The 24,656-nt window shown below is 39.3% G+C and overlaps 1 long non-coding RNA gene across 2 annotated transcripts in view; it reads right to left on the bottom strand.

The window, feature by feature from the left end:
- LOC148936758 (uncharacterized) overlaps positions 1-18,883 on the bottom strand; it is a 103,142-nt gene extending 84,259 nt beyond the window's left edge. For both annotated transcript variants that reach the window (XR_016139098.1, XR_016139099.1), the window contains exon 1: positions 18,101-18,883. This is a non-coding gene — a long non-coding RNA (uncharacterized LOC148936758). The remainder of the gene's footprint in view (positions 1-18,100) is intronic.
- Positions 18,884-24,656: the final 5,773 nt, after the last annotated feature.

Here is a 24,656-nt window from a genome sequence, read left to right as displayed (position 1 = left end):
AGAGAGAGAGAGATAGATTGCCAAAAAATTCAAGGGTACACAAAATGGTACACATATATTTGCGAGGACGCAAATTTTTAAACCGTATGACGCGCTGCAGTATAAATGTGCGGTTAAATTCTATGCGCGATTAAAATTATAATTTAATCTGGAGGAATCACACACATGCGCAACCTATTTGCGAGCGCGCATAGCGCGAGCGCGGTGAGATCGTAACCATAAAATTCCGACCGCTGACAGAAATTACAAAACGATGCAATGCCTTCGGTATAGTTTCCGCCGCTTCTACCTCCACCGCGCGCTTAAATAATTCATACTCTCTCGTGTTGCTAGCATAATATTTTCCGACCTTTCCGCGGCGCAATGTGCACACTTGTACCGGGACGACGACAGGACGGAATGTGCCCGATGCATACATAAAAATGTACGGGAAAAGTTTTGTCACTACTATCACTCACGAGGAGTATCGTTATCGTTAATTTCGCTTATACCGGATCGTTTCGCGAATTAGATTCATAACAGTCGCGTTACGAGAGTCGAGCGTTTTATGGATTATATTGAATTATAGCAGCCAATATATTTATCAGCATCTCGCATCTTAAGTGATCTGGAGGTCTCGTGTTCTATTAATCCGCGCCACGCACGTAATTGCGAATTGTTCGTTTTCCTCGAAGAGTTCGTAAGCAAAGATTCCCCAGTAATGAGAAAAGCACGCTGCACTTGAATCTTCCGCGCTTACCGCCGGCGCGACTACCTAAATGCAAATTCTTTATGAAAACCCGACGTGCCGCGAGCGCCGGTAAAAAGCAACGATATTGCGAAGTCGCTTTATACGTACACCCAGACTCCGACGGCGAGTACGTTGCCGAAAGTGTGTTGGCAAGAAGGAGCGTTTCCTTCCTCTTCGCGCAGAGAAGATTCCCGGGACAGGGTATACGCTCGGCATACAAGCGCGTATTAATTAAGTTGGCTTCTAATTAATGCAGAACCCACTTCGACCGCGAAGGATCGCTTAGGATGGAACTTCCCTTTAAGCTGTAATTACATTTACGGTACACGTGTTGGTGTATATCCGTCGGCACCTCGTGTCGCGCACAATATGAAGCCACCGGTCGCCCCTCTCGTCGCCGTCTCGCACCCTCGCCGTCATCGTCGTCGTCGTCGTCGTCGTCGTCGTCGCCCTCGCCGTCGCCGTCGCGCCCTTCTCGACATTTGTGCGGGAGGATATTTGTTCCGCAGTCGAGATCAGTCTCGGTTGGAAGAGCGCGCGCGTAAGAATATTCATCGTGCGCCTTGAAAATGGTATCCAGGACATTTTCCGACGCGCCGCGGGTTGACGGCGGTTTTCCGCGCGCGCGCGGCCGTCCGTCCGTCCGTCCGTCCGTCGTCGCCGGGGAAGATTCTCCCGACGAGCGCACGTGCTCACTGGCGCGTTAAATAGATCATGCAGAAAGGCATTCCGATTCGGTGGCGCGATAACGTCAACCTTGTCGTGCACGTACCAACGATCACGTCACTCACCATTTCTCCCTGTTAATGTCGCCGCTGGCGGATCATCGTCGACGAGAGCGCGCGTAACCCCGGCGCCAGTATTTTCCGCTTTGTAATCATGCGTTTATAATTTATTCCGAACTCGTGGAAACGTTTCGCCGCGAGCTTTCTCCGCGACCGAGAAGATTGGCTTCCAGCGCTCGAGATATTTTCTTATTTTACTCATTAGGGTAATATTAACGAACCTGATAACAATAACCGTTAACCGTTAATCGCAAAGCTATATCGCTCACAATTAAATAACGTTTTACGGCGGAATGAAGATTGCTATGCCTCGCGCGAGGAAAAGAAATTAACGAAATTGGATTATTAATCGCATAAATGTGGGCGTTTAATTGGGGAAATGAAATTAGGCATGGCTGCACTGACGTCTACCTTAATGCTAAGTGTGTAAGTTAATGATTATGGGACAGTGAAGTAGAACACGAAGGCGAAGTTTGAAACACCTACTTGAGCTGTCATCATAGTTGAAAATATCGAATTATATACGTTTACAATGTATTTAAATAAGACGGTTACGTAAAATTTATTTTGCCGAGATGCATCATTGGAAATTTTATTGTATTATTATTAAAAGTATTAAAAATCAATGCATCATTGGAAATTTTATTGTATTATTATTAAAAATATTAAAAATTTTAATATTAATACAAAAACATGCAATATTATATAAACGCAAATTACGAAGAGGAAAATATTATATTAGCGCCAGCGTTACGCGTGCTAATACAAAAACATGTGTTTAATAAAAAAGCAGTACTTAAAACGCCTATGTTAATGAAAAATATTTCTGACAAACTATATGGGAATGCGTAAATTCAATTATCAAGCTGCTAACGTTTATCGGTTTATTTGTTTATGGTTCAGCAATCCTGCGTGAACGATGAGTATCGACTGTTCTTTCTCACGTCCCGAATCTTTTTTTTTTTTTTTTTTAAATGAAAAAGCGTGCCCGATGCTAGTTACCACAGACACATGTTAGTATCGCGCGCGAAGGGACCTCGCAAAGGACGTCATAATTGTCAGTGATAAAAATTCTTCTCTTTGCACTTTTTTTAACGATCCACCCACGCAATGAAACACAATCTCTGGCGGTGCGTACGTGCTAGACAAGGGAAAAGAGGATACAGATCCGGGAGAAAGAGAAAGAGTGAGAGAGATAGAGAGAGAAAGAGAGTGGAAAGGGAGAAGGGGTACAAAGAGGAAGAAACCATCGTTATTTACAGCTCGTACACCCACGGCGGGTAAATACCACTTCTTTCCAACCCTCGTATCTGCGACGCCATGCTCGTTTCGACATAAAAACTCTATCTCTCTTTGCAGCATCGCTATCGACTCTCGCCGCTAGTTTCAAACTGGATTTTCGCGCCTCTGTCATCCTCCTCTCTCTCTCTCTCTCTCTCTCTCTCTCTCTCTCTCTCTCTCTCTCTCTCTCTCTTCTCTGAGGTTCCTCCTTCGTTCAGCCGTCGTCGACTTTTCGCTATAAAGCGCTTTGGAAACTCATTCCCGTTGATCTCGTTCCGTTCGGGTCCCCATGCAAAATTGCTATACGTGGTTCTGCATACGTACGTGACTACCATAGCGAAGTGACAATCACGGATAAACGCGGTTATCGGGGGTCGTCGTGTAGTTAACGTTTTACAACATGCTGCGTCGAAACTACAATTTGGTGGTAAAGTCGGCCAACTTGGGAAGGCCTCGTTTGCCTTGCGCGATCCCAGGCGCGACGACCCAGGCCCGCGAGAATCACGTGTTAAATTCAAGCGATAGATAAACGTATTAATGATTTCCCTGACCCATCCTCGCTTCCGACTCCGACACGTCTCCTCGAAACTCATTCCGCTCGAGCGTTATGCGTTTCTCTTGTAAAGCTCTTCCCAAAGCTCGTTTCAGCCAATCTTGTTGCGTCGTATTCGTGACCGCGCATATCGTAGTCCGACGATAATCCGTCCGAGAAAAAGCTATATGCATAATCGCGCACGGCAAAAAAACGTGACGTTAGGGAAATGCAGGAAATTTGCGACGGTTCGATAAATCACGTGTATAAGGAGGTGCACAAGAAGGGTGAAGTTTTATCTCCGCGAGAATCGAGAGGTTTGCGCGATTCAAAAGGCGACGCCCGCGGGAGGAATCACTCGACATCGATTTCACGTCTCGCACGTTTCTTTCACGACCCAGTTTCGCAGATCAGCACACGTACATACGTATTTTACGACTGCGATATTACAACGATAATTGTTAAATCCCGCACGTACGGTTTTCTGCAGGAGGAGGTGCGAGAGGGGGTGAGAGTACGCCCCGAGGGGAGAATTCTTTGCGTACGGTTACGTAATTACAGCATTACATGAGCCAGATCAGAATCGCGGCCCGCGAAATTAGGTGCATACGAAAGGCAGAAAAGCTTTTTTGCGTTCTGAATACGTGCGCCAGAAAGTGGCTGACTATGTCGCGCCATATCGCCACGGGAAATTGCTATTCATTTATACGTGACCATTGCAATACCGTAGAAAAAAAGAACTCGTAACTGTAATCATACGAATGTACGTATATGAGACGTATCAAAACGGAGATTCGAGCAAACATGCGGAATATAGGATTCCCATTGGTCAGGGATTCAAATCGCAACGATGTTGTAAAAATTTCATGATGCAACGTGCTCGTGTAATAAATGCGAATTTTTTTCTCGATTTTACATATTGCAGAATTATTTCAAAAAGATGTACATAACTGAATACGATTACATGATACAGGATCATATCAGATAATTGATTGTTTTTATTATAAACCTTTTTAACAGAAGCATTAAAATAAAAAAATAGAAATAAAGTTTTGTTGTATATAATTAAAGTATAATATATCTCTAAATATTTTTTAGAATAATTGTCTAGATTAAATTTTGGTTTAATTAAAGTAAAATTTTGCAATATTTAACGAAAATTTAAACATGAGACAATAATATTACAATGTTACATAATTACGTCCAAATCTTTTTCTAACATAAATATACATTTAAATATTCATTGTTTCGTAGAATTTTTTATGAAATAATGAATATATGTATTTCGTAAAAATATTCTGATTTTTACAGAATTTAGTTAAACAACTGTTAGTACAAAATGTCATCTCATATATATAATGCACATTTATTTATCGCAATTGTGAAGAAAAATTATATTTTTATTTCGACTTTTGTAATGTTATCTGATTAACGGTATCTATCAAGTAATTGTGCTGGTAATTAGCGCCTAAAATAGATACTTTCATTTGTCAAATCTTACTGTCAGTGACAGATCGTCGATAATAGAAAATGTAATAAATCATGCATGAAAATTTTGCAAGCCATTATCCTTATTGTTTGCTTAACAATAAGGATCATTTGTTCGACATACATTTTTTTAACAATTGTATAAATTATATTTTTTATTAGTAAAAATTTAAGAATGTCTAAACACAATTACTTAATTCCTAAATTTAATTTACTATTAATTTTAATTTTTGAATGCAAGTGATTTTCAAAATTTTTCATCAATTTTGTCTGATTTCAATTTCGGATCTAATGGATTATTACAATGGTAATTTCCAAAATTTAATCGAAATTTGAAATTTTGAAATTAATAAACTTTGTCCACCAAATTTATAAAACTCTATCAGTATTTTGGTTCACAATTTTTATCGACTGTCCTTGTCAGAGATTACAAACAACCGTCCATATTAATGAGAATAAAATTGCGCTCGAAATGCTAGGGCGCATTAAGTGTTCTTTGTATCCACGATGATTTATCGTCGAAAGATGTCGATACCAAGGACGAGGTTTCTTTCCGTCTCACAGGACAGGAAGGAAAAGTTTAGTATTCGTACGGGACGCTTATGTACGTCTCCGCCTCTGTGTGACGGAATTTAATTCTCCAAAGTGCTGAGGCTGTCGTGATCGATTGCGCGAGCTCGCGCTACTTCTAAACCGCTTCTTACTTTCGATAGTCCCTCCGAATAAAGAAAAGAAAGGAAACAACTGTTTGATACAGCTCGGTGCTTATGCACGATATTCACACATTCGTCGAGAGACGAATCGGCAATCGATTGACAGTCGTCTCTCGATAACCAAGTCAAATTAACATGCTCGTCTGCGCACACATAAAAAATGTATATATGTGTATCCTTCTAGGGAGAGATGACTGATTCGCACAGTCATTTAGGCTCAGTGAACTCACAGATCTCATCACTCTGTGCGGACATTCATGTATTTACATGAATCACATATCTTCTATATGTATATACGCTCTGTGCGAAATGATGGTGCGGTAAAAGATAGTCTGAGAAGGGAAAGAATATAATGAGATGTAGATCCATAGGTGTTAAGAAACATTAATGGAAATATTGGAAATATTAGAAAAATTAAAAAAGGTGAACATGTATTCTTCATTACGCGTATGGAGTCGTCATTTAATCCTTTTCGAGAGAAGCTAATATTATTTTATTATAACGAATATGTAGTCACATATAAAGATTTCTGATTGCATTAAAATGTTAATTAATGGATAACGATGTAGGTGCGATTTCTCATTTTATCTGATACATGATAATGAAATTTTAATAATTTTACATCGTATGAAGATCAGATATCTGATTATGCCTGATCAATATCGAATATCAAACTATGACACCGTGGATGAGATATCACAAGAAAGTAATTATATCAGTGACCGTGCAAAATATTTTTTTTTTCCTTTAGTTTTACAAAAATTCTTTATTTCAGTTACATGTGTATTTTTTTCGAGCTACGCCGAATTTTTTATTTGACGTTATTTAAATTTTTTTAATTTAAATAAATAGGTACATGTGCAAAGTTTGGGAATCTACGATATTTTTAAAATTATTTTGCAGAATTAATATCACGAACATAATAATACATGAAGTGACAAAATTTATGTAGCAGTTTCATATTAAGACATATAACATGGATTTTGGCAATTATATTGGCCACATGAAACGATATATACATGGATATATGTGGTAGCAAACCGAATTATTGGAATCGACAAGGGACCTCTGTCGATTGGATTTCGCCAGTCGCACATCGCCATATTTGCTTTTTATTTACGCCTCCGCTTCGTAATCGTTGCGGTATGATATTTCCTGATATCTTTGTGTGCCTTTTTTAAATGGAAATTTCTGCTGAAAACTTTGCACCGAATGAGAGCCAATAATACAGCCGTGGTAATTTTAACTTTAATTTCTTCGTTAGCTCTAATTTATATCACGGCTAATTATCATTATTCGTTTAAGAAGACTCCCTCTTTCTTTCGCGCAAAGCAAGTTGACTATATAATAAACGTAATCGAACATAAACTACGAATAAAACCGTGCTTCATTAACGCGGTAAATTCTGAAGGATATTATACGCTAATGGCATACAATCCTTTCTATTCCCATTCTGCCTTAATTGGCCCATTTTTCAGTGGCGGAGTCGAGCATCCTCGGGAGCCTCGACAAGAATTTCTGCGGGAAAGGGAGAAAATGAACGGAGAGAGAAAATGTTAAGAGGACGCGCGCGGCGGTGAATTTTACGTATACTCGTACTTTCGGAGTGGTTAACGTTTCCCGAGAATCGGCGATGCGAATGACGAGATGAATCTACGTAATTGCTGGATCAAAATCGGACGGTCGATCCTCCTCCTCCCTCCCCCCTCCCCCCCGCTCGTGTAAATTAATATGGCTTCGTATGGCGGACGATTTAGTGACGTGTGCACGAGCGCGACGGGGTCGGTAGAGAGTCGGCGTAGAGTGTTTAGTAGTGTTCGCATAATTAAACTCCTAGCAAATTCGTATTTAATTTCAGGTATTAACCAGGTGGCTGCAACGTATGTCACGTATAGTTTACGCTACAATGTCTGTCAGTCTGAAAATTACAGTTTAAAGTGAGTTGCGAACTTTCGGCAAGGGGGCATGATATATAATATTCATTTTAGATTAAACAATAACTTCGGCTTCGAACACAAACCATTCAGGCATGCCGCATCGAATACGCATTCAATAACGCACTAAATAAAAAATAATTAATGAATGTCTAAGTATTTTACACTCTCTACTTTATCACACACACATGGAATATTTTAGAAACGACGAGATCGTCTGCTCCCTTTTATCTCTCACTTGATACTTTTTTTGTATTCAAATATAATCATTTAAATGCGAATTATACATACAATGCCAAGCAACTAAATACGTAATGTCAAACGATTCAAAATATAAATATGCTATTATTAGCTGATAAGAAAAAAAAGGTTTTCTCTAACAGTTTACCATGCGTTTTAACTTATTGGCTCTTGGATCTGTAACACTACAGTTTCAGCAGATACATATTTGTTCTCCTCCAGGGGATGATAGGTAGGACTCACGATGAGAGATATCCCTCCCAATTGTCATTCCTTTCGAGCGCTTATATAGCGCTAACTCAGCAGCTCACGCTTTTAGCTCGGGTGACCTGTACACAAATCTCGAAAATCGAATTTCGTGGGCTCTTCCACGTCAGGTAGATCTCCGTCTGGTAGGTATTACGGAGCGAATTTGCGAAAATCTGATTTCGCGGGTCAAGTGCGATTCGACAGCGTCTCGTTCGCTCTCCGGTCGTCCATCTTCGTGCGTTAGCTACGATGAATTCGCCGCAATTATCTCATTGCTCACTTTGATAAATTCGAAATCCTCTTCCGCATCTCATCGAGAGATCGCTAAGTTAGAAGTAGAATTCAAAATGCCGAAAGTAAACGATAAGCGCTTTTCCTTGTTCGTATAGAGATTCGGACATCAATCTTCCGTTCCGTTTCCGTTAAAAAGCTACGCAAGTTTTTCAACTTTGCGCGTTTATTTTTACGAGTTTATTTTTAACCCGAAATATGAAAATGATACTGCTTTCACAGAAATTAATTTAAGTCTGCTTACACTTGTTAATAGGAATATAAATTAAAAGAGTAAGAGGTCTGATCGTTCAAAGACGTACTCCTTCGATAATTTCTAAAATGGAATATCCGCAAATTTGCGATTTTTCTAACAAATCATATTTTTTAGACAATAGACAATGGAGTGTTTTTCCGGATAAAAAGTGTCGACAATAAAACTTTCGGAAGCACCGCGGAAATAGGGATGTTCGACATAATGGTCGTGCAAGTTTCTTACTTTTTGTAAGCGCGGGTAGCAATTTAACGACTCGTATGAATCCGTCGTCCGATGGGGCTGGGTGCAATGGGCACTAGATACAAAACACTCGTGGGCAAAAAGTATCCGCGTCAGCCAGTCGTAAACGCTCACACAATGACCTGCAAGAGTGCAGTCGTTATTTTAACGTGTCACAGATATTTTATGAGACCGCGTCTCGCACACACGCGGCCCCCGCGCAACAAATAACATCCGCGAGAGAAATATGATAACGCGGGAGATCTGCATCTTTTTCAACTCTTCGCGCACTCCGCATTGTGCAAAGATTTAGAAAAGATCCGATCCCCCTCCTCTCCTCTCTCCAAAAGAGACGCGCTGTTTCTCTGGAAGCTGTGATTACAGGAAATATGTCTCTGTATGACCGAAAGCGTTCTTAGTTTACATTGCTAATTTGCAATAAGCTGTCCTATCAAAAGATTTTTTTTTTCCCAAACGTCTGACTTCTCACGAACCTAAGTAGAAAACAAATCAGAAACCAAAAATTCTGGTTACTAGCCAGTATCTGGTCAGTATTGACTGGTTAGATTCTGATCAATTTGGGCGATGTCTGTTTGATTAGTAACTGGATAATAAATTTCAGTCAATTTTTAATCAATTATTAACCTGTTTCTGGCCTTTTTTGGCCAATTTTTAACTGTATTAAATTTAGCTGTTAACTTTTAACTTTTTCTTTATTCACTTATAGAAAAGATATTACCCAAGTAGAAAAATATATAAGAAAAACTGATTACTCACTAGAAAGATTACTCACTGGTTAATTTTTATTTTCTTTTGAATTTACTGGATAGTGACTATCCAAAGAGTCGAGCGTGGCATAGAGGGACCTTTAGCATAGTGCACTGGTCTACTATGCTAAAGGTCCCGGGTTCGATTCTCGGCAGAGCCAAAATATTTACGCTCGTGTCAGAGTTCAGGACAGACACAAAAAGATACAAGTAATAAATATAGATTAGAAAAAGCATCAGGGAAATATACAGAGATTACGGTAAGATTATCGCCTACGCCTAAAGAGAAATTTACTTTTTAATATTTATTTTTTGATATTCTCTAATCAGCTTAATTATGATATAATAAGATTTCAGGATTTAATTTCTGAGATATCACAAAATGTAGAAGAAATTAATAAAGATAAAGACAATGCATTACACAATATGAATACGAAAAGAAAATCATTGGAACAAATAGCATATCGGAAAATATCCAATGATATGCTGAAAAATGGATTTCTTTGAAAAAAAGACAGAAGTTAATGTCAGAAAATATAATACTTAATTTGTCAGTCATCGCAAAATATAGAAGACAAAATTAAATACGAATTAATTACGAAGATAATTTAAACGAAGCGTTACGCAACATTCATGAAAAAAAAAAAAAAACACTTGAGCAGGCGGCGCAACATGAATATCAATATGAATATATCATCATCAACGAAATGCAAAACGAACACGAGACGAATTCAATCGTGACTCGTTTAATTAATAAACAATATTAATATCTACTTTAAGTATGAGCATGGCATAGTAGGCAGCGATACTGATCTACTATTCTAGAGGTCCCGAGTTCGCTTCCCGGTAGAATATTTACGCTCGTCTCCTCTCGGAAGACAGCAGCAATCCATCGAGAAGTAACTTTGCCATGAACGTTTCTCTATCAAAAATTTGCTGTTCGGAACCGACATTAAATTGTAGATCCCATATACCTGTGTATAATCATCGTGCGCACCATAGATATATGAGAGAGATCATCACGCTCGAACACGAGCAATGAGACTGAAGAAGATGAAGAACTATCCTATATATGAAGAAGATGAAGAACTATCTTATATATATATATATTATATATGAAGAAAATTTTTATTAGATAATACTGATTAGTAACTAGCTAGAAATCATCCAGAAACTAGCCAAGTCAAACTAATCAGTAAATGCTAGCCAGTTTCTGGCCAATAAAATTCGAAATATTCTGATTAGCATTTTCTGGTTAATAACTAGCCAGATATGACTGGTCAGTAAATATAGTTATTTTGAAGCTTTTTTTCCGTGATGCTGATTAATTGCTGATGTATTTTTGACTAGTTATTGATCAGAAAATAGCAACTAGAAAAATTTAAGTTTACTTGATAGAAATTAATTAATATTTACGGGTCAGCTTAATCTGGTTAGTTTTTGACTAATTGTTAGGCAAAAAATATTAGTCAAAATATTTAGAGTTTTACTGGTCAAAAACTAATTAACATTTATTGATCAGTTATCTGGCTAATTTCTGACTAGTTATTAATCAAAAAATGCTATTCAGAATATTTCGAGTCTTATTAGCCGGAAACTGACTAGCATTTACTAGTCAGTTTCTAGATAGTTTCTGGCTAGTTGCTGACTAGTATTATTTAATAAAAATTTGTTTATCAGTTATTGAATAGTTACTGTCCAGTAAATTCAAAAGAATAAAAATTAGACAACAGACCTAAACAGTTTCTAGTGAGTAATCAACTTTTTCTTATATATTTTTCTTGGGAAGTCGAATGTATATTCGAAATTCTCGCAAGCACTGCCGTCGAAGGAAATAAATATTGGATTTGTGAAGACTGTTTATATAATTTTAAATTAACAATTAACTTTTAACTTGAGAGCGCGCAAAGTGCTCTCGTTACGAATCCGGTGTGTGTGTGTGTGTGTGTGTGTGTGTGTGTGTGTGTGTGTGTGTGTGTGTGTGTGTGTGTGTGTGTGTGTGTGTGTGTGTGTGTAATACACGGTGAGAGGGAATTTTTGCGGAAATCTTCCCTGAATTAACTGCGATCCGGATGTTACCACCTTATTGCAAACTCCTACAAATCCGCCCTCCGTGCTCCGTGAAAACTTCCCCGGGCAAAATTGCAAGCGTATACGAATATATAAATTACACAAACAAGAAGTCACGAAACTTCGCTCTTATCGCAATCTTTGATCCGCCACGCGCACCAAGTCTCGAAGCGAGGTATAAAAAGTGGGCCAACGATCTATATTAAACTGTTGGGATCAGCAGTCATATAGAAAGAGAGAGAGAGAGAGAGAGAGAGAGAGAGAGAGAGAGAGAGAGAGAGTCTGCTGGCTATGATTTTAAGGAATAAATTTCCGTGACGCTTCTTAGGAAGTATTGTGTGGACGAAGTTTGTACTTGGCGGAGTTCTTATTCGTGAATAATGGCTTTGTGAAGTCAGTCGTATTACGTCCAATTTCCAAGGGATAATTTTTAAGTTTCTGATCCACATTTTTCTGTTATGCATTTTTAAAACAGATAAAGTACGACATTCAGCGTGAGCACTGTTAATGCTTCTTTTTTTTTTCTTTTTTTTTTAGTATCTTCGCGCATTTTTTAGACTTAGACAAAATTGGGACATGATATCTCTCGTATTTATTCCAGAGGATGTAAGATTTAAGAGCGTTCTGTTTTAAAATATTCTACTCGAAATATTGAAATATTCAGGACTTTTTTTAGTTCTTGTCTCATCTCTTGTATTTCTATCGTTATGCATCAAACTATGTCTTTGTTGAAGTACGAAGTTGCGTGAAGTCCCTGCGTCCTTATGTATTCTACGTGCAAATACATCTCGCGTTTTACGTCAAATAAAGCTTACGTGGAGAACTTTTAAAGAGAAACAACGATAAATTGCACGGTCACGAAAGGTTAAAATACCAACGGCAATTAACCAACGTGGGTATTATGACGGAGAACATTAGACATTCACACAAATGTTTATGATGGTTACAGGTTAAATTCAATGTTTCAAACAGTTAGTACTTCCTCCGACCATGTTAAATTATCCATTCATCATTTATATATTTGCCTGTGTGTAATTCCCAGCGGTACGATAATGTTCTAGTTAGAGCATAATTTTAAGATCTTTATCACTTTCAGCATTCTGCTTTATTGCTGTAAAATGTGAAAATCCCTATGCGGGATTTTTCAAATCTGTCGAGTCACGTTTTCCTTCCAATTTTATTGATTAAATTTTTATTTAAAGATATATCGGAGAATAATTGAATTTGAATTTGAAAAATCAAAATAGCGCGAATGAAAGTTTTATTTGATTTATTTGATAAATGCAAAAAAATGTAAACAGGATGAAAAAGGCAAAAGTGATAAACAACCACGTTTTATACAAATCTTACATATTTTTTATTTAGATATGATGTTAGAATATAATTTTTATTTAATTTCTAAAAATACAAATTTGTGATAATTGATCTAGATTGTGATTGTCGAGTCAGAGTGGAATCTAAAACGCCTTTTTATTAAAAGCCAATTTAAATGTCAGGTCAAAAAGTCGAAAAACAAGCAAGTCTTTCTATAACACGCTATGATGTAGTTCAATTTAACTTCTCGGTTACACAGATCGTAGTTTCCTGTACCGATGCCACTTTACATATTGACTGAAAGTTTCTATCGTGGTTATACGTTTCTCTAGCATTAAAAGTCACTATATAATACGTATTAAGATGTGGTCGTTTCCGGCTGAAATTACGTCGGGGATTTGTGCCCTTTGGAGAAAGTTCGATGAAGCGTGAAGTTACATCCGCAGCTAGTTTTGCAGGGTAGATCGAGAGGGTACGATAACAACCCTTTGCCCAACAGCCAGGCAGCAAGGAAATGCGCACGGGAGACTTTTAAGCGAGGAATTTAACCATTTTGCGGTGAACTAACCAAATTTGTGCGACTGAAGCGAAGTGGGTAGCAACTGCTCGTAGACGATTGTATTTAACGTTCTAACTTCAGCTTTACGACATTAAATATTTTTTCGTACTTTAAATATACCATACACGCTAAAGTGCCATATTTCTTGCGAAATCGTCATTAGTAATCGGCATAGTAATTTTATGTCTTCGTTAAACTTATAATTTACGTAGGAATAATACACGATATATTTTGCGCTTGTATTTTTTTCTTTTATCTTCACCTTATAATGTCGGTAGAAATTTACTGTGATGGATAATACGTCTATTTTTCACGTAATAACACTCGGTTTTATTTACATTAGTGAACTAAAAAAGCTAAAAATTACGCGAACTCATAAATATGGAAATATATTATGACATATTTTTATAAATAGATCATTCCTTCCGTCTAATGCGTTATATCTTCTTTTATCAATAACGTTATATTTTTGCAAACATAAATTGTTGATAAAAGGAACAGCTCAACTCCCAAACATTCAATCAATATGACATTTGAAATTCAAATTTGCATTTTAACTCAATATTTGGTTTCCAAAAATATTTTTAAAATCGTTTTATCACCTTGTATATAAAAAAAAAACGGTCAAATCGTCACATCTCTCTTCACGTGAATGAAATTTCCAACGAAATAGTATACCTGTACACAAGGGGACTTTACGTTACGGAACAAAATCGCTCGTTGTAATGGCTTCCTCGCGTTAAAAATTACCTCCTGTCACGCATTTAGCGGCGACTTTCATCAAGTTAAATTGTGCTTGACGATTTACGCCGGAATGGAAACCCGTTGAGGCGTGATGTCGCATCCCCAGCTACTTTTGCCAGGCATATCGAAAGACCGAGTCCTTTAGTGAGAAACTTGGTAAAATCAACTGGAAAAATGTTAACGCGCCGCCATTAATCGTGGGATGCGCGTTGCGAACATAATGAAGAATTGCATAAATCACGATGGAAGAAATTTATTTCGAGAAATTAATTAAAATCACATAAAACGCAATGGGGGACACAGCCTTAGATTACTTATTAAAGAAATATATATATAGGATGACTTTTCACAAACTATTTTTTTAAATTCTTTCCGAGGATTTTTTTCGATACTTAACGACGAAGAAAGAAGAAAAGTTTTATTTAAGAATAAAGTCCGATAAAGGATACTGGTAAAATGCAATCGTAAAACTGAGATAGCTGACAAGAGTTTCACAAATTTCGAAATGAAACTGTTCGCCTGCGATATTACGTCATGGTACGAAGTTATAACGCGGCGCGTGCGGAGCGATCGGAATTACTGTCGTAAATCGTAGTCCTCGAAATTCGATGGCGCGAGAAAGTGCTTCCGCGAGCGTTTCGCCGCTCGGAGATGGACGAGAGGACGACAAAGACGTTCTCTCCGCGAAACGATCGATGAGAAGATGGAGGGAGGCGCATCTCGCAGAGAACGGGTTCTTCGGGCTGCGAGAATCGAATTAAGCTTTTGACCGAGTGGCTTGTACAACCTCGTAATAGTCAGAAATTTCGTCAAACTATCGCTTGCTTCGAAGTCTATCGCTTGCATTAGTTTTGGACGTGGGATTGTGTTAGGACGTTGTTACGTAATACACGCGTCTCGATATTTGATATTTGATAACAAAAACTCTTCTTTTTGTAGGACGACAAACGGACGTTATTAGATTTGACTAACGTATAATAATATATCCCAGTTCACAATAGCTCAATTTATTTGTATTTCCTCTAAAAACAGAATGTTGAAACTAAAAAAAAAAAACTTTTTTATTATTAATTATTTACAGCAGAGCATATTAAAAATATTTACGTACAAAAAAAATAAACAATTTGTTAGAAGAAAATGGAACTTGTAAGTCGCAGAAAATGAAAAAGAATGACAAGGTAAACGTTACGAGTATTAGTGTCTTATCTTTCTTAAGTCGTACATACATTTTCATATTTAACATTAACACATTAAGAATGTTAGGTATTTTTTTTTATTTATTTATTATAAAAATTACGAAAACATGTTTAATATTAACTACATTCGATGTTTAAAATTTTTCAGTTTTAAAATATTCAATTTACAGATATTTGCATATTAAAAGTACTAATTTTGCAAGATATGAATAATGCGATTCATTCAGTATTTTTTATATTAATTATGATACTTTTTATTTAATTGTTTCGTATATATAGATACAAATATGGATGATTTTAATGTAGGGATTTTGTCAAATACAATTCTTATAGAATCATTAATATGATATCTAGTAATAAAAATTAATCGTTCGTTTAGCGTTATAAAACGATTATAAAACGATTTTACAAAATAAATATCGACTTTTTACTTTCATATTCAACGTCAACATTTTTAGAACATTTATCTAGCAAAAAATCAATTCATTCATTTATATATTGTATATATTTGAAAGATATAAACACAATATATATATTTTTTTACCATTCCCATAATCTAAAACGTCATAAAAAGATAAACTTTTTTTGCCGGGAAAGAATTATATGCGCGTAAATGTTTACATTCCTCAAAAAGAGTCAACAAGTTTTAGAATTAATTGTAAATTCCTTTCGTTTGTCAGAACGCCGAAGATTCATCCAAAAATTAAATTTGTTAAGAAGTGATTATAATGATAAGTTGAATATTCACATTCAACAGTAGAAGAAAATACAAATGCAAGTTGCCAACAGATTGGTCCAGACTCGTGAGTCGCAGACGATGAAGGAGGACAAGATAATCGATACCACTATCAGTATCTCATCATTCTCAAGCTGCTCATATAAACATGAATTCATCAAGATTTAGATATCTAATAGATATCTAATAGATATCTTGTTTATCAAAAAATTTGGGAAGATGATGTTTAATATTAAGCAATTGTACATTATACGTCATATTATGTGTCATAAATATTTACGTTAAATAACTATGTTTAGTTAAATTTATGTTAAAACAAGATAATTTCAATGTATTGCCATCTATTTATTAATAATCTAATTATTAATGAAAATTTTATTTATTTATTCGAGGAATTAGTCAAATACTCTCAGATTCAAATAATATTTACAATTGAAGTAAATTTTTTAGATAATTGAATAATTAAGGATCTAGTTTCAGTTCTAGTCAAATAATGTATATGACTTCAGTCATATAATTTTATGTTACATATTATTTAACTTTATGTTACATATAATTTTATGTTACATACTATTTTCAACATATTTTATGTTACATATAATTTTATGTTATTACATATTATTATTAGGATAATTTCACTCTTAATTTATCTTTATATACGCAAGTTCAGATAAAATATGAATGTTGTTACGTATTCTGCAATCATCAGTATATCAAGCAGTAGAAGCTATGAATTTTGAAACGCCAACAAATATTGTCATCTAATTGTTCGTTTTCCGTTCTAACATGATGTAATCTTAATAATTAGACATTCGTTTCTTGTACGAACATTAATAGTTAAAGAAAGAATTAATCTCCTCTGATCTCGATTGGTATTTTGTAAAAAGGAAGGAATTTGAACGCGCAAAGATCAAGATTATCGAGCAAGCACGTAACTCGTATTCGCACGTAATGTCACAAATTACCTGAAAGTTCTTCATCTTCCATAAATCCTCGCCGGAATCCTATGCGTTAGTCGCAAGTAACGGCGCAGGTTAAGAGTCGTTACGTAATACGGATCGGGATATAGTTCGTAAGCGCCGTAAGACGACCGAAATTACGTTTGGGACTCGGCGCACGGTGAAAGCTCGGTGAGACGTAAAGTTACACCCGCCCGAGCGCTCGCAATCGTCGAATAGAAGGCTTTGATCCCGAATAAAGTGCCGGCGGGAGAGACAGAGGAAGTTGCAGATTGGAGAAAGGACGCGCTTTTTCTTTCTCTCGGGGATGGAAGTCGATACGAGTCGCCTCGACGCCGACGGCGGACGTCGGAGAGTCGACCGGATTCCACCCTGCGTTTGACTGTCGCCGCCGTTATTTGCCCAAGTATTCGGGACGACGAGTGATCGAGGCGATTTGAGTTGCAATCCCTTGGAAACTGCGCAAAATTGCGCGTTAAATCAATAATGCGGAACGAAGCGACGACGTGACGACGTCTTCGACGTCTTTGACGTCTAAAATTCCATCGGATTTAAGCGATTATGCGAACATTTCTGCCGCGATATCGTTCGTTTGAAAACGCATTAGTGAAGAGAATTCTCGCAGCGCGAGAGAAATTAATTTACAATTGCCGATTCCGCAACGATTTGTTTCTTTTCTAACATTATAATGTCTCTTTATTGCAAACAATAATACTAAACAAAAGAAATGTATTATAATTTTCTCTATAATTTAATTTCAGTTAAAATGTTATTTGCCAAGCCTTTACTTTTTGTCAACCGCATCAACTGTCACGTTACGGAATACCGAGATACGTTTATATCCGGTTTACAGGATTAATCAAGTAAGGTAAAAAAAAAACGAAATCGCACATCAACGAGCGTTTAATTCTGCCGTGTAATGGAATCTTTGATTCAAGGTTGGTCGACGAGAGTGTCGGGAATGTTTAACCGCAGCAACCGAGACCGTGGCTAATGAAAGCGACGTTTGATCATCGACCACGAAGTAATCGACTTACCGTGACTGACTCCGCTTCCTCCCTCCGCCGGCTCTTCCTTCCGCGACATTCCTGCATCGGTCTCTTGCCTCCTCCCCCGCTTCCGTGTTAATTAACGAAACACTCGCACGATGACCACTTTCGGAGACATCAACATACTCCAATTTATATTTCGACAGCTCCGCTATATGCGATCGACAGGCTTTTCCGCTACGATGCGCTTCACTGCAAATTGAAATTTCGTACACCTCGTAATCGAAACGGAAAGAGATACGACGGCTTTTCGAGCGGCGTTACTTTTTTTCATCTCCTCTACTTGGCGTCTCTCGTGAATTTCTCAGATAACTCAGAAGGATTGTGCGACAAGGGAAACCGTGTTTCAACCGCCGAAATCAATTCGTAAAGCCGTTCTTTCCGCGCGAAAAATCCTGTTACGTGAGTTTTCTATAGTTTTCTGCGGAAATAAAATTGTTCGATCACAAAAGTCCGTCGTCCCCTTTCTCGAAATGTTCTTATCGAGTGCATACCAATATCCCGATTCCGATCGCAATCATTCCAATGAAAATGCGCGAACAGCGAGAAATGCGAGATATATATCTGGCGCTTGCCACGATTTTTCCATCTGGATTTCCATCGTAAACTCCCGCACCGAATTCCGCTCGCGAATGCCCGTGCGATCGCTCTCCAATTGCGAGTCCGAGAGATCGAGAGAGTCGCCACTTGATCCCCGCCGAAACACGGGGGTCGAAGTCCCGCGTCAGACTGCAGGGTGTCACCCTCGTTCGTATCCTCGAACCTCCGCGATTTCCACCCTACCGCCCGTCATTCCGCGAGTTGTACGCATGCCCGCAGAAAATCCACCCTCGCCGTATCTCGGCGTTGCCTTGTATATATATATATATATATATATATATATATATATATATATATATATATACGATAAATATATATATACATATACATGTGTGTGTGTGTGTGTGTGTGTGTGTGTGTGTGTGTGTGTGTGTGCGCGCACACATACACACAGATATATAAATGTACGTGCCACTACTCGAATATCGTGGAAGCGTGCATGGATAGAGTGATTGGATAGGTGGACGTGCGTGCGTGTCCACATCCGTGAGAGCGCAGTTGGCGCGACACAGACGTGCGTGCATAGACACGCGTTCACGCACGCGCGCGCGCGCGCGTGTGTGTGTGTGTGTGTGTGTGTGTGTGTGTGTTAGTGAGGGTGTGTGTGTGTGTTAGTGAGGGTGTGTGTGTGTGTGTTAGTGAGGGTGTGGGCGCTTCGGAGGTAAACACGCGTGCGATAAATCGCCGCTCGAGGAGGCTGCGTGTGCGCCGCCATCGCCACCGCCACCGCCGACGACGACGATGGAAATAAAAATCGAGTGGACCAAGGAGGGGTGCGAGTTCATCGAGTCGCATCCTTTAAATGCTCCCGCGGTCTGTTGCTCGCCGGGGGTGGGACGAATATAATATTGACGATCGGCCGGACACGAACTACTCGTTGAGGGTGTCTCGCGTAGAAACTTCACGCCTCGTATCTGGAACACAGACTCTAATTTATTGAGTAAAGTTGGCGCCAAGTTCACGCGCTAAACGCTAAGCTTATTTACTTAATGATTAAGTCGAGTTGGCTTGACACGTTACTTCTGACAGCTGACGCGATGGCAACCTTTGCATATTCTCATCCACTTCATAATTATTTACGTTACCTTATACCTAGATTAATTTTTTCGATTAATATCTAGACGAATTTTGATATTCATTTCCGTTAATCTGACACCAGTGCGGAAAATGTTCGTAATTATGTAAATTAGCCAGCGCGCGAATAGGGCAATTAGAAGTCTTAATCACGATTGGTATTTTAATCAAGTTTCTCTTTATTCTTATAATATACATTAATTATAATATAATTATAATTAATGACACTACGAGAATCCCAACTAGTAGTAAGTAATGAACTAATATTATATCTTACTCCAGTTTTTCTTCCTGTGGCTGCAGACCAAGAGATAAAACAATTTTGCTTCAGAAGTCAAACATTACATCGCTATTAATTATAATACGATTATTACTTGAAGAACAATATACCGGAAAAATACATGGAGACTAACTGCCCTATATATCTGATTTCAGCTTTCCGCCCGTTTGATTTTCATTTCCATCATGATTTCAATAGAAATAATCAGCGATTCACAAAGCTTAAAAAAAAAAAAAAAAAGGATGAACAAGGAAAATCGTAATTTCGCACCGGCAACGCCGGCACGCTTCAGCGTTGAAAACGCGAAATTAATAAAGCACAGCCGGTGCAACAAATTTCGATAAATCCACGGGCGGCGACGCGATAATTTCGATGCTATGCAGTCTCCGCTCGATCGGCTCGCGTAACGCGATCCACAAGTAATTTGATTGACGTACCACAATATTACCATTTACTTGTATATAACATTCGTTTCGGTAATGCGATATTGATTTAGGGGCGCATCGGCGACGCAAATATCGGTGCCGCGGATGGGAAGCCGCGGTATATCCGGCTTTCTTGACTTCAGCACGAACGAAAAGTAATCTCCGTTCTATCGAAGTGTCGCTAAAGCGTGTGCAAGCGAGACGCGAGCGCGTTTTAAGTAAAATCTACGATCCCTTCTCTTTCTTTCTCTCTCTCTCTCTCTCTTACATCCGCGCAAATTGCGCGCCCGTGAACGAGGACTTTAATATAATTGTTCGCGATTCGAGTCGTCGCGGGTGTGATAAAAGTCCTCCTCCTAAGTAAAGGAATCAACAACGACGCTGCTTCATCCCCGGCCCTCCCCCCCTCCCTCCCTCCCTCCCTCCCTCCCTCTCGCGCTCTTCTATCCACCGCAAGCGGCTCCTCGGAGGATCTCGTTTTCTAGCTTGTAATAGTTAGCTTGATGGTGAAACTTTCGCGGCACCCCGGTGGAACGAGCGAGGTTTAAACTGCATTAACTACGGTCTTGATAATAAAACTTTTCGGAACGTTTGACGGATGAAGCCGAGCAAACGATCTGGCTTTCTGCATTTTCGATTCCCCGCACGGTAATTAATTGAGGAGCGCGGGAGGGACTTCCGGCCGAACTTTGCGCGGAGTGTTTTACGCTTAATCTTTCCACGGCTTTCGACAATTCCGCAATCACGTCCGCGTCGTGCACGGCGATATATTGTTAAAAAAATCCAACGGAAAAAACAAAAATATCGAGACGCTTTTCATTCCGTTCAGGACTCAGACTAGACATAAATTACAAAACATTAAGTGTACATAGATAAAAAAAATTACATGTAGTGTAGTGAAAACATAAATCTTATCCGAGTAACACAGATCCTACATCAAGGAATCTGTGAATGTGTTACAATATATTGTACATCCATACTGTCACAATAGAGAAAATTTTAGAAAAGTTTTAATGTTTCCAAAAAAACGTAAACTTTTCCTTTTTATTATTCGCTATGCGTGCTTGAGAATTTTTATCGGGGCAGAAACTTGTTCTCGGTAATAATTTTAAATAAAATAAGAAGTAGCATACTTGTCGCATAAACATACCTTTCATGTATCGATATTTCTATTCAATTTTATAGTAGGAAAATATGTCGAGACGTACGTGCAATATTCTCCTGCGACACGACATCGTTCTAGAAAGAGCCGATGCCGCGCGTACAAGTTTGGGAAATAGGCTGTCCGGATAAGGGTTAAGGACATTCGCAACGATAAATATGTGCCGCGGTGGAGGTATACGACGAGTATATCTCGTAAAACATCAGGCCGACGAAGGAGGAGGAGCGAACGGCGGAGAAGGAAGATGAATTATTTTCAGTACGTTCCGTTGCATTTTCAAATGGAATTAATGATTGTGTTTTCTCGACATTCTCTTGGTGCATTCGTAATTAATCGAGGGATAAAGGACGCCCCGAATTTTCCCTTTGGACCGACGTCGGCACGCATGACGTTCGTGCGTATCGACGACAAAAGACAGATTTCTCTACTTTTTTCTTTCTATTCTCCCCTCCCCCCCCTCTCTCTCTCTCTCTCTCTCTCTCTCTTTCTCTCTCGCGAAACGTTCCCACGCAACTCTAATGCGGATAAAAGGTTTTCTCGAATGTATTCGATGCGTTGTTATACGCCGCCGTTTAATTGAAGAGCACACACACACACACACACACACACGCACATACACACAGTGCGTTATCTGCAATCCCGCTTTTTGCGCGAGAAAATGAAAATTAATGTCGTGACGTTTCCATTTTTTGGCCTCGGTATCGCGCGGGATCTAGCCGCGGCCGAATGCAAATTACGTCGAGTTTGACGTGATACTTCGGCGCGAATAGTAAATTTTGCATTCTATTGTGGCGGCGGGCATTAATCTCGTCTGGTCTAAACGTATGTACGTTATAATGTATCGTTTCTCCCGCGATATAACGTACATCGTACAACAGCCAATGCGGGGAAGCGCTATTTCTTTCCGATACTACGTGATTGCACGTAATGTCAATATGGTAATTAGAATCATAAAAGCACAACTGTACGATTGCGGTCGAATTTATATTTAATTTTTTATGCTAACCCGCTCGGCTGTTCACTTTTTCCTCCTCCTCCTCCTCCTCTTCTTCCTCCTCCTCCTCCTCCTCCTCCTCTTCCTCCTCCCTCTCTTTTCCCCTCGAGGGTTGAAAGCCGCGTTGAAATTTAAAGCGCTTGCGCTTTCAATGGCGGGAACCGCCGGGGATGGAACACAATTGCATAAATTGCAACGCGCGCTTATGCAGTTTGCAACGCGACAGGTACTCCGCGTAACCATCTAATGCAACGGTCGTCAACGCGAACGCGCCGCCAGCGGATTACGGAATTTTAATGTTACATCCGCACGACTTTTTCGAGTGCGCGTGGCTCGAACGGAGGGTCGAGAGGTGGGGAAGAGAAGATTGATCGATCATCCGCCGTACATCCCGAGGCGTGCCGTAAAGACGTGCCGGCGACGTGCGAATACATAAAGAATAACATAATAATATCTCGGGGTGTCCACCTTAATCAACAATGATTTTCCAATAATGCGAAACGCACGTGTAGCCGCACGTGCACCGACATCCAGCGGAACGTGCCTGTTGTCCGCGCAATACGTTAACGATCGGTAACGATCCTTCGGATTCGCTAAGTAAACGGCGAGGCGGTCGGAATAAATGTCGGATTGTCTACATTTCGTTTTTCACCGTCGCCGCTTATTACGTCGCCGCACAATTAACGGGGCCGATGTCGAATTAATGAAAGTGCCCGCCCTTCCCGCGGATCTCCTCCCCCTCTCCTCGAACGGGCCGCTATGACGGGCGGTCATGGCGTAATCGATGCCACTAGCGTGTACACGGGCAAATATGTTTAGGAATATATCGCGATGGTGACGATGACGACCGAGTTATGTTTATAATGATCATTCCGCGCACGCGCGCGTCATTGTAATCGATTCGCGGCTATATCGAGTCGCGATGCGTTTGCGATCCGTCATTATCCGTGTTATCGGATTATTTTTAACTGCATACTCCAAATCGGATTTCGCACCGCTCGTTTCCCCTCTTCCGTGCCTCCCTTCCCTCCCTCCCTTCCCCTCTCGCGATAATGCGAATAAAACGATATAATACGGTATTAAATAATTCCTACGATAGATCTTCATTAATGGATTGATTCCAGATTCCTTCGGCGTATCTTTTTTTTTCTTTTTCAATTCGTTTGCACGAACTACTCGGTCATACGGTCACTTCGTTTTTCACGAGCCATTGGGAAAGCGCCCGCAGATTTTTCACGCGTCGATTGTTTCAAGGGATTTTTCAGCTGGAGCAGCGACGTGAATGCACGGGATGAAAACGGACGGAATGCCGCGGCGATCGAAGTATTCGCGCGATCGCCGCCTGGCCTGCCTTGGGATTTTAATGCGTTCCCATCAAAAATCTATCTCGAAAATTACAAAAGCTAGTAAACGCTTGCTTCGAAGTCGCACAGTCCTACGCATTATTACGCGAGTGGTAATTAACGGTCGACGTGCGGTCTTCTTTTTCTTCCTCACAAACGATTTGATGCGATCGCGAAAGTATTCGCAAATGTATTCTCGGTAACTCGATCGATTAATTTCGCCGTTCTTCTTATTTGATTCAGTGCTCGAACGCGCGAGCTACAGCTATTGTCTCTTCGGGTTTCGCATGTTGCTTCGCAGGTTTAGAATCTTCCAAAATTTCTGTTATAAGTATAAGGATCAAAAGCGGTCGCTCCGTTTCCCTCCCGTATGATTCACTAACGTGGCGTTTCTATTCAGTGAACGGAGAACACGGAGGATTCTATTATTCCTCCGGAGGAGGAATCTCGGTATCTCGCGATAACATCTCGCTGCAATTGCACCGAATCTGTAACAAACAAAGTCTTCATGCGCTCAGCAGAATCCAACCGCGCGGATAGATTTAGTGTCCGACTGAAAACTGTAAACGAATAGCGCGACGCGGAAGCAGATAGAATAGGAACGAATCCAAGTTTGAGTATAAATTCTCCGGCATAGGGAAAGTGTATCTTCGGCTTTATGGCGTG

The sequence above is a fragment of the Pogonomyrmex barbatus genome, unplaced genomic scaffold, assembly GCF_055798465.1.
Source record: "Pogonomyrmex barbatus isolate J1 unplaced genomic scaffold, ASM5579846v1 scaffold2, whole genome shotgun sequence".
NCBI lineage: Eukaryota > Metazoa > Arthropoda > Insecta > Hymenoptera > Formicidae > Pogonomyrmex > Pogonomyrmex barbatus.
This window is presented reverse-complemented; position numbering and strand designations above follow the sequence as displayed.